The 12,185-nt window shown below is 44.8% G+C and overlaps 1 long non-coding RNA gene across 1 annotated transcript in view; it reads left to right on the forward strand.

Moving 5' to 3' along the window:
* The window catches only part of LOC123375729, a 27,700-nt gene continuing 15,515 nt past the window's right edge, over positions 1-12,185 (forward strand). The window contains exon 1 of the long non-coding RNA XR_006581572.1: positions 1-45. This is a non-coding gene — a long non-coding RNA (uncharacterized LOC123375729). The remainder of the gene's footprint in view (positions 46-12,185) is intronic.

Here is a 12,185-nt window from a genome sequence, read left to right on the forward strand (position 1 = left end):
GATGGAAGTGTCAAATGCAATCATTTTACAACTGGATTTTCACAGGTTTGAGGGTGTTTGGGGTTTTTTGTTTTTTTAATGGCACAGATTATTACAAATCCTGGTGCTGATGATGTACGGGAGTGTGATTGTCACCAAGGAATTTTGAAAAGCCAGAGCAGATGTTTGGCATATTTTCAGCATGAATTCTGAATATTCAAAATGCAAATTAGAATATTAAATGGATCGATGTGGAGTAGGCTTACCTTTTCCTCGGCTATACTCAAAAACAGTCAGTCTGAAAATCCATTCATAATAGGAATATTATTCCCTTTCCAGGCAATTGTCTCCCTTTCTACCCAGAGGTCAAAATGATGCCCCTTTAGACAGAGCTACTCGAGAATGGAAATGGAGTTACACTGCCCTGGGCACTGGAGGAGGCATGGTTAGCACCAAATCCATTGGGTCCTGAGCACTGGTCAATTTTCGCTACTCTTTCCTATCCCCTTCTATTTCCTGCCCAATCATTTCCTAAACTTGGCTGGCATTCAGATTACTCATCTCCATTATTCCCTTGCTGTTATGAGCACAGCAGGCTGAAATCAGGATGAACAACCATGTCCTGGTAGAAGTAAGAACCAGTGGGAGGAGAGTAGATCCTATCAGCCAGATGCAATACTAGACCAGGAAGCAAGCTGGGATTCATCAGCTAAAGCAACCTGTGGAAGGCTCAGGTGCCTTGCACCAGGTTTCATCTTACATGTTCCTAGAATGAAGCAAGCATCTGGCAGACATTTTTCTATTTCTTCTCTTTCTCTTCCTGCGTGTTATGACTAAGTGAATTACTAAGCCAAAATTCAAATTTGACCAACTCCTTCTGCCAAAAAAGATGTTTATGATGAAAAGAGTAACTGAAAATCCTAAGCAAGAGGCTTTATGCAACTGCCAAAAGAAAGAAGGGGGGAACCTTTCCAAAATGATTGAAAATGCCACCCAAGATTTTTCAAAATGACTCATGATTGTGGGTGTCCCAATTGCTGGGGCCCAACTTGAGATCCCTTAAAGTGGCTTGATTCTCAGAGAGTTACCCTCTGTAAATCAGAACCACCCCATAAGGGGTCTCAAGATAGGCACTAAAAATTAAGACATCCACAATCCCTTGTCACCTATGAAAATCTTGGCCGTAATTTATAATTTCCAGGGCCAAGACTTTAAAAACATCCGTATCAAGGCACCCAAAAATGTGGTCTGACTTTCAAAAGTGATGCAAACCCAAGAGTTCTTACTGCAGTCAATGCATGCAGTTGGGGGCATGGCGCTTTTGAGGGTGAGGCCATTTATTGAGGTGGCACTGACTATAGTTAGATGTAGGAGCCCACTGTTAGGAATTCAAATTTAAAAATCTTGTTCTAAGTATTTTCAATCTTCCTTGTTTTGTTTCTTTCCTTTGTGAAAATTAATGGTAAATTCTCAGAATGGAGAGGGGTAACTAGTGGTGTTCCCCAAGGGTCAGTCCTAGGACCAATCCTATTCAATTTATTCATAAATGATCTGGAGAAAGGGGTAAACAGTGAGGTGGCAAAGTTTGCAGATGATACTAAACTACTCAAGATAGTTAAGACCAAAGCAGATTGTGAAGAACTTCAAAAAGATCTCACAAAACTAAGTGATTGGGCAACAAAATGGCAAATGAAATTTAATGTGGATAAATGTAAAGTAATGCACATTGGAAAAAATAACCCCAACTATACATACAACATGATGGGGGCTAATTTAGCTACAACGAGTCAGGAAAAAGATCTTGGAGTTATCGTGGATAGTTCTCTGAAGATGTCCACGCAGTGTGCAGAGGCGGTCAAAAAAGCAAACAGGATGTTAGGAATCATTAAAAAGGGGATAGAGAATAAGACTGAGAATATATTATTGCCCTTATATAAATCCATGGTACGCCCACATCTCGAATACTGTGTACAGATGTGGTCTCCTCACCTCAAAAAAGATATTCTAGCACTAGAAAAGGTTCAGAAAAGAGCAACTAAAATGATTAGGGGTTTAGAGAGGGTCCCATATGAGGAAAGATTAAAGAGGCTAGGACTCTTCAGTTTGGAAAAGAGAAGACTAAGGGGGACATGATAGAGGTATATAAAATCATGAGTGATGTTGAGAAAGTGGATAAGGAAAAGTTATTTACTTATTCCCATAATACAAGAACTAGGGGTCACCAAATGAAATTAATAGGCAACAGGTTTAAAAGAAATAAAAGGAAGTTCTTCTTCACGCAGCGCACAGTCAACTTGTGGAACTCCTTACCTGAGGAGGTTGTGAAGGCTAGGACTATAACAATGTTTAAAAGGGGACTGGATAAATTCATGGTGGCTAAGTCCATAAATGGCTATTAGCCAGGATGGGTAAGAATGGTGTCCCTAGCCTCTGTTCGTCAGAGGATGGAGATGGATGGCAGGAGAGAGATCACTTGATCATTGCCTGTTAGGTTCACTCCCTCAGGGGCACCTGGCATTGGCCACTGTCGGTAGACAGATACTGGGCTAGATGGACCTTTGGTCTGACCCGGTACGGCCTTTCTTATGTTCTTATGTTATGTTGTGTGTTTCATAAACACTGAAAAGGATTTTTAGATCAGGATATTTGTTAAAAAAACCACAAGGGCTTTGGGAGCCTTCACAAAAACCCATAAACCATAGATTGTAAAATTCTAGATCAGGCTAGTGATACACATCTGAGAGAGAACCTGCTGGTTATCTTTGGTTAATGGGGTTAACCCTAGACTTACATAAATGTAACCAAGATCAGAACCTGGCTTTACTATGTTATTGAAACATCAGAATGGCTTCAGAACACTCAGTCACTGCCTAGCATGCCAACAACCGATATTGTCTAATTGTTCCTTCATCTGTCTGTCTCCAACTCATCTTATACTTAAATTGTAGGCTCTTTGGGGCAGAGACCATCTTTTTGGTCTCTGCTTGTATATTGGCTAGAACAATGGGGTCCTGGGGCACCCGAGTGGGGTTTCTAGGGCTACCACAATACAAATAATAGTGTCACAGAGCCTAACTGGCAAACAGTGTTATCTGGATGCCCTCTTTAGGGCGTGTATTTTACACTCATATCAGTTCTTTGGCACATAAAGTTGGGTTTTTATCCAACAACTTGCTCATTAACCTGAAATGTCCAAATGTGGCTCGTGGAATTAGCAGTGGGATGAGATGCCGTTTAACTCTAGCTCACTGGGCCAAACCTAAGGCAGGCTGGTGGCGATCGAAACTCATTACCAAAGTATGCAATGATCTAATTTAAGGCCCTAATTCTGCAATCAGATCCACATGGGCAGAACCTTGTGCCAGAACCCAGTGATCCAGCTGCAGGAGTTCGTGGTTAAACATGTGGTTTGTTTGAGTCCAGTTGCCAATGGGCAGGTAGTCACATTAAAAAACCCAATAGCACTGGCCACAATTGACATCTTTCCTGTAGATTACAGAGAAGTCGCCCAGTGATTCAGTCCAAGTAGACTTATCACAGAAATGCAAGGAGTTGCTTCCATTGACACCAATTTGGAATTTGACTCTAAAACCTTTTCACCACCAGGTCACAGCAGATGCACGTTGGCAGCACAGTATGGAAAAATGTGCCATGGGACAGCTGCTGTTTCTGTGCATAGTCTTTGGATAAATAAAATGCCATCAACCTTCATACATTTGCTTTCATAAATAAACTGTGCATTAAAAAACAAATTTGACTGCAGCAAGATTAACTATAGTAAGACCTGCAGGTGACCTCTTGGGCTCATTGAATTCAATGGGAGTTTGGCCATTGACTTCAATGAGGCTAGAATTTCCCTTTGTATGGGTTATTAAATGCACTGCAGAATTTTTGACTACTGAATCTCAGCCAATAAATTCAAATGACACTGTTTATTTTACAAAAAAATAGGGTAATATAGCAGCAAATACCCTATCAGTCTGTAACAACATATATAGACACTTGCTCTTATATATGCTAAGACACAGGAGCTCAGTAACCCCAGTGTCCTGCTGAATTTCACTTAAAAACAATAGTTCAAAGAATGATTTCTTGATCCTGCAGCTTCTTATGTCTTAAAGGATTCCACTGCAGGATCAAGGGCTTAGAAACAGCTTTGTAAAAAAAAAAAAAAAGAGAGGGGAGGGGTATCAGGGGGTAGCCGTGTTAGTCTGTAGCCTCAAAAACAACAAGGAGTCCGGTGGCACCTTAAAGACTAACAGATTTAGTTGGGCATAAGCTTTCATGGGTAAAAAAACCTCACTGCATCTAAAGAAATGGGTTTTTTACCCACGAAAGCTTATGCCCAAATAAATCTGTTAGTCTTTAAGGTGCCACCGGACTCCTTGTTGTTTTTTTTTGAGAGAGGGTAAAGATCAAGAAATATCTCTATGTGTATTTTCTAATTTGGTCTGGCAAACTATCTTACTACTTATCTGATCTATCATTTTTCTGAGGTTTTGTCTACACTGGCAAGTTTCTATGCAGTAAAGCTGCTTTTTGTGCTCAAACTGCAGCCGTGTACACACTGCCAAGCCATTTTGTGCACAGAAACTCCTCAGTTGCAGCACTGCAAAAAACCCACTTCGACGGGAGTCGTAAGGCTATTTGTGCAGAGGCACCAGCGCTCTACTGCCAGTGTAGACACTTGATTGCTTTCTGGGCTGTAATTGGCCTCCGAAGCTGTCCCATAATGCCTCAAGTGACCGTTCTGCTCATTGTTTTGAACTCGGCTGCCCTGGAGATATGTGCCCCTCCCTTTTCAAAGCACCGTGTCTGACAGTCCTTGTGAGCTGTGCTGATCTGCTCTGGGGTACAAAGCAAACCATTAACGTGGAATGCTCCTGCTGTTGAACAAAGAGGCAGGTGTGTGTGTGTGTGTGTGTGAGAGAGAGAGATTGCTGTGCAGAGAGCCCAGGGAGGGAGGGAGGGGCTGATGTTGGGGTTTCCCCCTCCCCCCTGCCCAGGGGCGGCTCTAGGCATTTTGCCGCCCCAAGCACGGCAGGCAGGCTGCATTCGGTGGCTTTCCTGAGGAGGGTCTGCTGGTCCTGCAGCTTCGGCGGACCTCCCGCAGGCGTGCCTGTGGGAGGTCCACCAGAAGCCGCAGGACCAGCGGACCCTCCGCAGGCAAGCTGCCAAAGGCAACCTGCCTGCCGCCCTTGCGGCGACCGGCAGAGCGCCCCCCGCGGCTTGCCGCCCCCGGCACGCGCTTGGCGTGCTGGGGCCTGGAGCCGCCCCTGCCCCTGCCCCTGCCTCAGGACTGGTTGCTTCCTGCCGCTGTCTGCACTTACAAGACAGCATGTTGACAGTGTTCCCCAAAATACACTCTCCCCCCCATACACACACACACACACTTCCTGTCACACACTCCCCACCCCACCCACACACTTCAGTTGAAAAGCCGCTGGCAGTGTAGCAGGATGCCCATGCAACAATGGCATTGGGAATCCTGCATCGTGTGACGCTGTCCTACCCCATGAGGCATTGCAAACCCTTCCGAAAGCACCCTGCGGCCAGTTGCACAGTGGGATAGCTACCACAATGCACTGGTGTCTTTGCTGTTGCAAGAGCTGCTAATATGGATGCACTCCAGCATCACAAGGAGCACAGTGTGGACACGCAGCAGCGGTTTAATTCCAGCAGTTTAATAAAAGGGGTATAACACACGTTCAGAAACTTGCCAGTGTTGACATATCCTAAGACACTGTGGTATATAATCACCTTAAGGTAGCACTGACTACACACTATAGGAAATGTTCCCACAGTCTCTCTTATTCCTGGCATGCACATTTAGCCGCCAGTCCTGCAAAGGCATCCACATAATTGGATGCTCACATCTGTGCAGAGCCCCTCTGAAGTCAATGCCCACCTACCTCCCTTTGCAGGATCAGAGCTTCAGGGGGGTTGCTTTTTCTTTTCTCACCTTTTCTTCTTCCCTATTTCCTAGTACTTCTAATCTCTCCAATTGTGGACTGGCCCTGGCAAGGTGCTTTTATGGGGAGAAGGTCTCGTTAGAGAGACGGATCTTGCTTTTATACATACAGGGTTGAGCTTGGTCTGCTCTCATCTGGGAAAGTAGCCATGAGCTGTGGTCTTGCAACTGAAAATGCTTCTCTCCTGGCACCACAGAGACTTAGCCTGGGCCATTCTAGCTGAAAAGTGGAGCACAGCTGCCTTGGCAGGTCATGAATGGATGTTTTTAACCTTGTGCTGAATAACAAAAAACGTTTTCTGCGAATAGCTGTTTCTCTAGTTACATCTGGAAAAACAGACACTTGACAGCCTAAAAATAAAACCTCTTTCCTCTCCTTAGCTAAATGAAGCATCCAATCACAATCCAAAGAAAAGGAAAGGATAACAATAAAAGTGCATTTAGAATTCCTGAGACTATCGCAACAATAGAATCAAAACCTGCCCCTGCTGGCAATCTTTAGAAGGCAATGATTGAAGGCAATCACATATAGGAATATATATATAAAAAAAAAGTCATGTGGCTAGGTGGCAGACTTTCCCAACGCATTTTTAAATATCTCTTAAGGACATGATTTGCAAGCTTTTCTTCGATCTCCTTGTTACATAAAAAGGGAATTTTAAAAATAGATTAATGCAGTTTTTAGATATTTTCCAAACTCTCAATTCTTCTATGGAAAGAAGTATTTCCACAAATCGAAGAGCCATTTGGGCTTGGAGAGATGCAAAGTGACTCACTGCTTTGTTCTCGTCTTGTAGTAAAAATGATATAGTCCTTAGAAGAGCTCTTACCTGTGTCTGTAGGCCAATTATAGAGGGATGACTCAAATCCAACTTCTGATCTATCTGTAATACGTGAGTATTTCCCAGTTGATTACATATGAGCTGGGGATTGCTCGAAGCACCTTAATCATTAGCTTAAAAGTGCATGGAGGCTATGCTTTCCTCAGTAGCTGAAGGAGTTAAATCCTGAAAGGTGGCTCAGTGCAGATTTCTGCAGAGAAGGGGTCATCGCCTCGATGGTAATTTATTTTTAATTTTAAAATGATCCATTCCTGCTTGCCTTGCACTACTCGAATCTCTGAATGGACTGGCAGGGTCACTGTGTAACTACATCGAAGCAATTAAAAACCCACTGGGTTTTTATGCTGAGGTCACATCATTGGCACAAAATTGCTCTGGAACTGGCCACGAGGGGTTACCCTGGTGTAGAGAGAACCTATGTTGGCATAACATTGTTGTAGCCGGGAGGAGAAGGAACATGGCTAACATGCACCTACATCCTGCTGATTCCCAACTGCTCTGTTGGGCACTTAGTGCCTGGCGTATCAGCAGTACAAGAACAACCTCCAGACTGCTGATGTGGGCAAGGGAACTAGCTCATTGCTCTGCTGGCTCAGAAGTGGTGGAATTGTGACACACCATCTGACAGTACTATGCATGCTTCTCAGTCCTAGCCAGGAGGTGGCCAGACCCACTGTCCTTGGATAAATCGTTGGTTAGCTTGTCTAATCTTCATGTTTTCTTATGGTCTGTGTAACAAAGGGTGTTGAAAGAGGCTCTTTTCAATTAAGCTAGCTGAGTTGAGATACGGTAACACGTCTGAAACCTCAGACCACCCTCACCACAGGAGCACGCATGTGAACACACCTTAACACCGAGCTAGAGGTACGTTAGCTGGGCGTGTTGTAGCCAAGGCTCCCAGCATTTGCCCAGCCATGCAGGGAGGACACCTTGTGGTGTCCTGTCCTGTGCTCCTTCTACGGAGGCAGAACATCAATGGTGGCCCTCAAGGGCCCCATCCAGCATTGCCCCTTACTACAAGCTGTGGCCAGATGTCACAGCCCGGTGGGAAGAATTGTTTAACTGAGACAGAAGACATGAGAGGAAGGAGAAAATTAAACCAGCATTCTAGGCCCAGCTCTGCATTCCTTGCCTACACAAAACTCCCATTCACTTCAATGAATCAGGCTCAAGATGTGCATTTAAGGGGTAGATAAAAACCCTTGGTCAGAACAGAAACAAAACCATTTCACAAAGGGATTTTTTTGAAAAACGAACTGCCTTGTTACATACAATAATCCTGGGAGGGGGGAAATATTCCTTTTCAGTCGCCCCTTATAAACAACCTGAACAAGACCCTGAGACGTCAGGAACAGATGGGAAAATGGGACAAACAGATGGAAAAACTGTTTCTGGGGGGAATGAAAAGAAAAAAAGGTCTATATGTCAACTGGAGCTGCTTTGAATGTCAGTTTCAAAATCAGGGAGCTGAGGCATCATACAGTTCATAAGAGGGTCATAAGTTCATGCATCTTAGATGGATATAATGGCAATTCTTTTAGGCAGGTTAATAATGTGTGTTTTTCAAACAGCCTATTTGCATTATTTATGCATATTTACGCATTTATTCACATGGCTCCTTTGCAGTGCTTGTGGTTCCATTTCTTATTCACTTCCTGGAGAAATAGCTTTCAGCCTTTTTATATCTTCATTATATAAAAACAAGAAGAAAAAATGAACCTCAAAAAACTTCAAAATAGGGCCTGATTCTGCTGCCACGCAAGTCAATATTGACTTCCTACTGACAAAATGTGGGTCATCAGCAGGTTTCAGACCCTCAGCTCCACAACACAGACCTCTACTACTTGATCTAGTCAGGTAGTAGCAGTAGTAGACTGTTATCCTCTAACAGTCTACTACCTGGGGGGCAAGGGGAGATGAGACACAATTTTGTCAGTGGGTTTCACAGCTATTTGCTGACAGCAGACGAATGTAGAGGCTGAGGGCTCCTTAATTTCATTCCAGGTTCTACAAGGGCATGTCCTTCTGTGGTTATAGGTGCTCCTACCCCTGTAACCCCAGCCTGTCTCTGTCTGCCTCTGTTATCATCCACCCCACATCCACACTGCTTTTTGCCTCCCCCCCCCTCCTGACCCCCACTCCTATCCACCCCCTTCCCTGGCTCCTGATCCTCTCAAGCCTCCTACACTGCCCTGCTCCTGGGTGAGTTTCCACAGGGACATCCAGGGCAATCCCTCTGCTGCATTTCATATCTCTGCTCTAAATTAAGCAGGCACTAAAGCTTCTCAACAAAACAGTTGTAAGAATAATTTTAACATGGGCAAGTAATATATTTCTCCAAATCTCATTCTTAGAAATGGCTGACACATGGTTAAAGTTACAAGCAATTGAAAACAGGGTCTTCTAATGGGAAGTGTTGGGCAGCTTTATATATATAGGTGATGCTACCAATTCCACCTATACTAGGTGATACATTGATTCTTCCATTAACTCAGATCTGCCATTCTACGTATGTCTTTCTTTTCTTGAAAAATATCAAAACTAGGTAAGGTTGTCGGACGAGCTAGTGTTACCTTCTGTTACTAAGAGGAATGGGGCAGATGAAATAGTTTTAACTTCTGGCGATATAATTCTGCTAATCAGGATTAAGGCCCAGTCATAATCTGACCTGGAGAGATATAAAGCCAAATTGTGCTCTTGGTTACCCCCAGTGTAATTCCATTAACTTCAGTGTAATTACTCCAGAGTTATACTGGGGTAACTGACAGCCCATACTGAGCCTCTGAAGGTCCAGATCATCTGGTCATAGCCTACAGATCCCCCCGCTCTTGGGTGGATAATGAAAGCAATGAGTTGACATGGGGGCATATGAGTTAAGTATTCAAAAGCTAGTTAGGTGTTGTGTGGATTTACGAGTGTCTGAGCAGTGATTTAAAAACAGTTAAATGTGCTGGATCCAACTGAAAGAGTTACCAGTGTTAAAAGGTGAAGCCCATATAATGGTCAAGCTTCCCCCCCCCCCCAACAAAACATTTTTTGTGTTGTTGTTTGGTGTGTCACTTATTTTGGGTCACTTCTTTACTGGCAACCCAGGGCTTTTAAGGACTGTGTCCCATATCCGGGTCTTAGCAGATTGGCCTGCATCTTTAGCACATATGTTCCACATCAAAGGGGAGGGATGCCAAAGACTCATCTGCTAATGACAGAGAAAGAGAAAGAATTTGCTTTAGAGCCACATTTTTACACTTGGGCATCTATACTTCAGCTGCAGAGGTCAGGGCCAGACCTGGCGCTGACTGCCTCAATAGTGCAAGATTTTTAGAGCAGAGGTTTTTGTTCAAACCCCCAAATTAGGCTCGTAAATGAAAAAACTGAAACCTCCCCTTATGCACCCACATTTGAAATATGGGCTCAGACTGCCAGTGAAATCTTGCCATCACTTTCCGAATAGTCCTGTGCAACATGCAGATTTCTGCCCATTGAACTTCCCCCTGCAGTTTCAACTGGATACGGGATTCCTCATTCCCCATATAGAAAAAAGAAATTTCCAGAATGAATCAGACCAGCGGTCCATCTCCTGTCTCTGACAGTGGCCAAGACCAGCTGCTTCAGAAGAAGGCACAAAAAATTGGAGAAGGAAGTGATGGAATGACCTGCCCACAAGGGAAGTCTCGTCCTAACTCTCAACGCTTGGCTTATGTCCTGAACCACAGGAGTATATGCTTATAAGATGTTCTGATGGGCTGCTAATCAGCTACTATCTTTCACCCCAGCAATGGCTGCATTGCAGTGGTGGCTTAAAGTAACTCGTGTGAAGTGCTTTGGAGGGTAAGGACTGCCCTAAAAATACTGGAGATGGCAGGGAAAGAGAGTGTGCAGCAAAATGAAAGGAAAAGAAAATATTAAAAAGGCCATTTGGTCTGTCAAGATGTTTGTGGTGTCTTGCAGTCAAATCCTTCCTGAATAATGTCTGTGATTCTAATTTGTAAACCCAATTTAAAAACATTTATTTCCTAAAATGTGATCTAAATACCATCTATGGAGCAAGACACCAGTGTAAAGAGAGACCTCGTGCAAAGTTACATGTGCTGCAGCTGATGACTTCAATGGGAGCTGGATCGGGTTCAGTGATGATGGGTGAAAAGGAGAGAAATTTAGCAAAGAAATTCTTGTTTTCATGGCCACACGATTCACACAAAAGTCAAGCGTCGTGAGGCCAAATGCCTGTGCAACTCTTCAAGGAACAGGGGTAAATGTGCAAACTGAAGCAGGAACTGGCTGCATGCAGCGGGGATCATATACTTTAACAGGGCCTGATCTGCACACCAGGTAGGGAGGAAGAAGGGGAAATGGGGGAAAGGAAGTGCACCTGGGAAAAGGAATGAGGACAAGTGAGGAGGAGGCACTGCTGGAGCCAGGAGGTGAAGAGATGAACAGGGCCACCCAGAGGATTCAGGAGGCCTGGGGTCTTTGGCGGCAGAGGGGCCACTGCCACCAAACTGCTGCCGAAGACCCGGCACTTCGACACTTCCCAGAGCGGAAGGACCCCCCGCAACCGAATTACCGCCTAAGACCTGGAGTGGAAGACGCTCTGGGGGCCTGGGCCCCGGAAGAGTTTTCTGGGCCCCCCGGAGCAAGTGAAGGATCCCGCTCCAGGGGCCCTGAAAAACTCTCGTGGGGGCCCCTGTGGGGCCCGGGGCCTGGGGCAAATTGCCCCTCTTGCCCCCCCCGGGCGGCCCTGCCTTTCCCCCCGACTTGGAGAGGCCCGGCTTGGGCTCTGACACCCTCCCACCCCAGGGGTCATGTAGTAACTTTATTGTCAGAAGGGGGGTCGCAGAGCAATGAAGTTTGAGAGCCCCTGAGCCAGAGCAATAATTTCCCAGCACTTGAGACCCATCATCTGACCCATTTAAAACAAAACGGAGACAAAAAATAGAGAACAAGGTGTATGGGACAAATGAGGCTGACATGACAATGGACTTTACAGGGTGGGTCCAATCTCACATCTGGCTTACACAGTGTAATTTTGTTACCTTCTGTGGAGCTACTCCTGCTTTACACCAGTGTAATAAAGACCAGAATTAGGCTCTGGGGCCCAGATTTGTAAAGGTATTTGGGCTTTGCTCCACTCAGCATTACAAGGCCCAGGTAACTCAAATGGCTACGTGCCTAAGTCACTTCTGAAAATGGGAATCTGCCATTTAAGTCACATAGACCTTGCAACACAGAGCAGAACAATGCCTAAATGCCTTTAAAAGAATCTGGACCTAGGTCTCTTCCACCTCTAATTTTGAACCCCTTCCTTACAGGAGAGCAGTATCCACGAGTCATCGCAGAGGCTAAGACTGAGCAACAGGTTCACAGACTAGCCTGATTCCAAGCTTTTCCAAGGC

This window comes from Mauremys mutica, chromosome 8 (assembly GCF_020497125.1).
Source record: "Mauremys mutica isolate MM-2020 ecotype Southern chromosome 8, ASM2049712v1, whole genome shotgun sequence".
Lineage (NCBI taxonomy): Eukaryota > Metazoa > Chordata > Testudines > Geoemydidae > Mauremys > Mauremys mutica.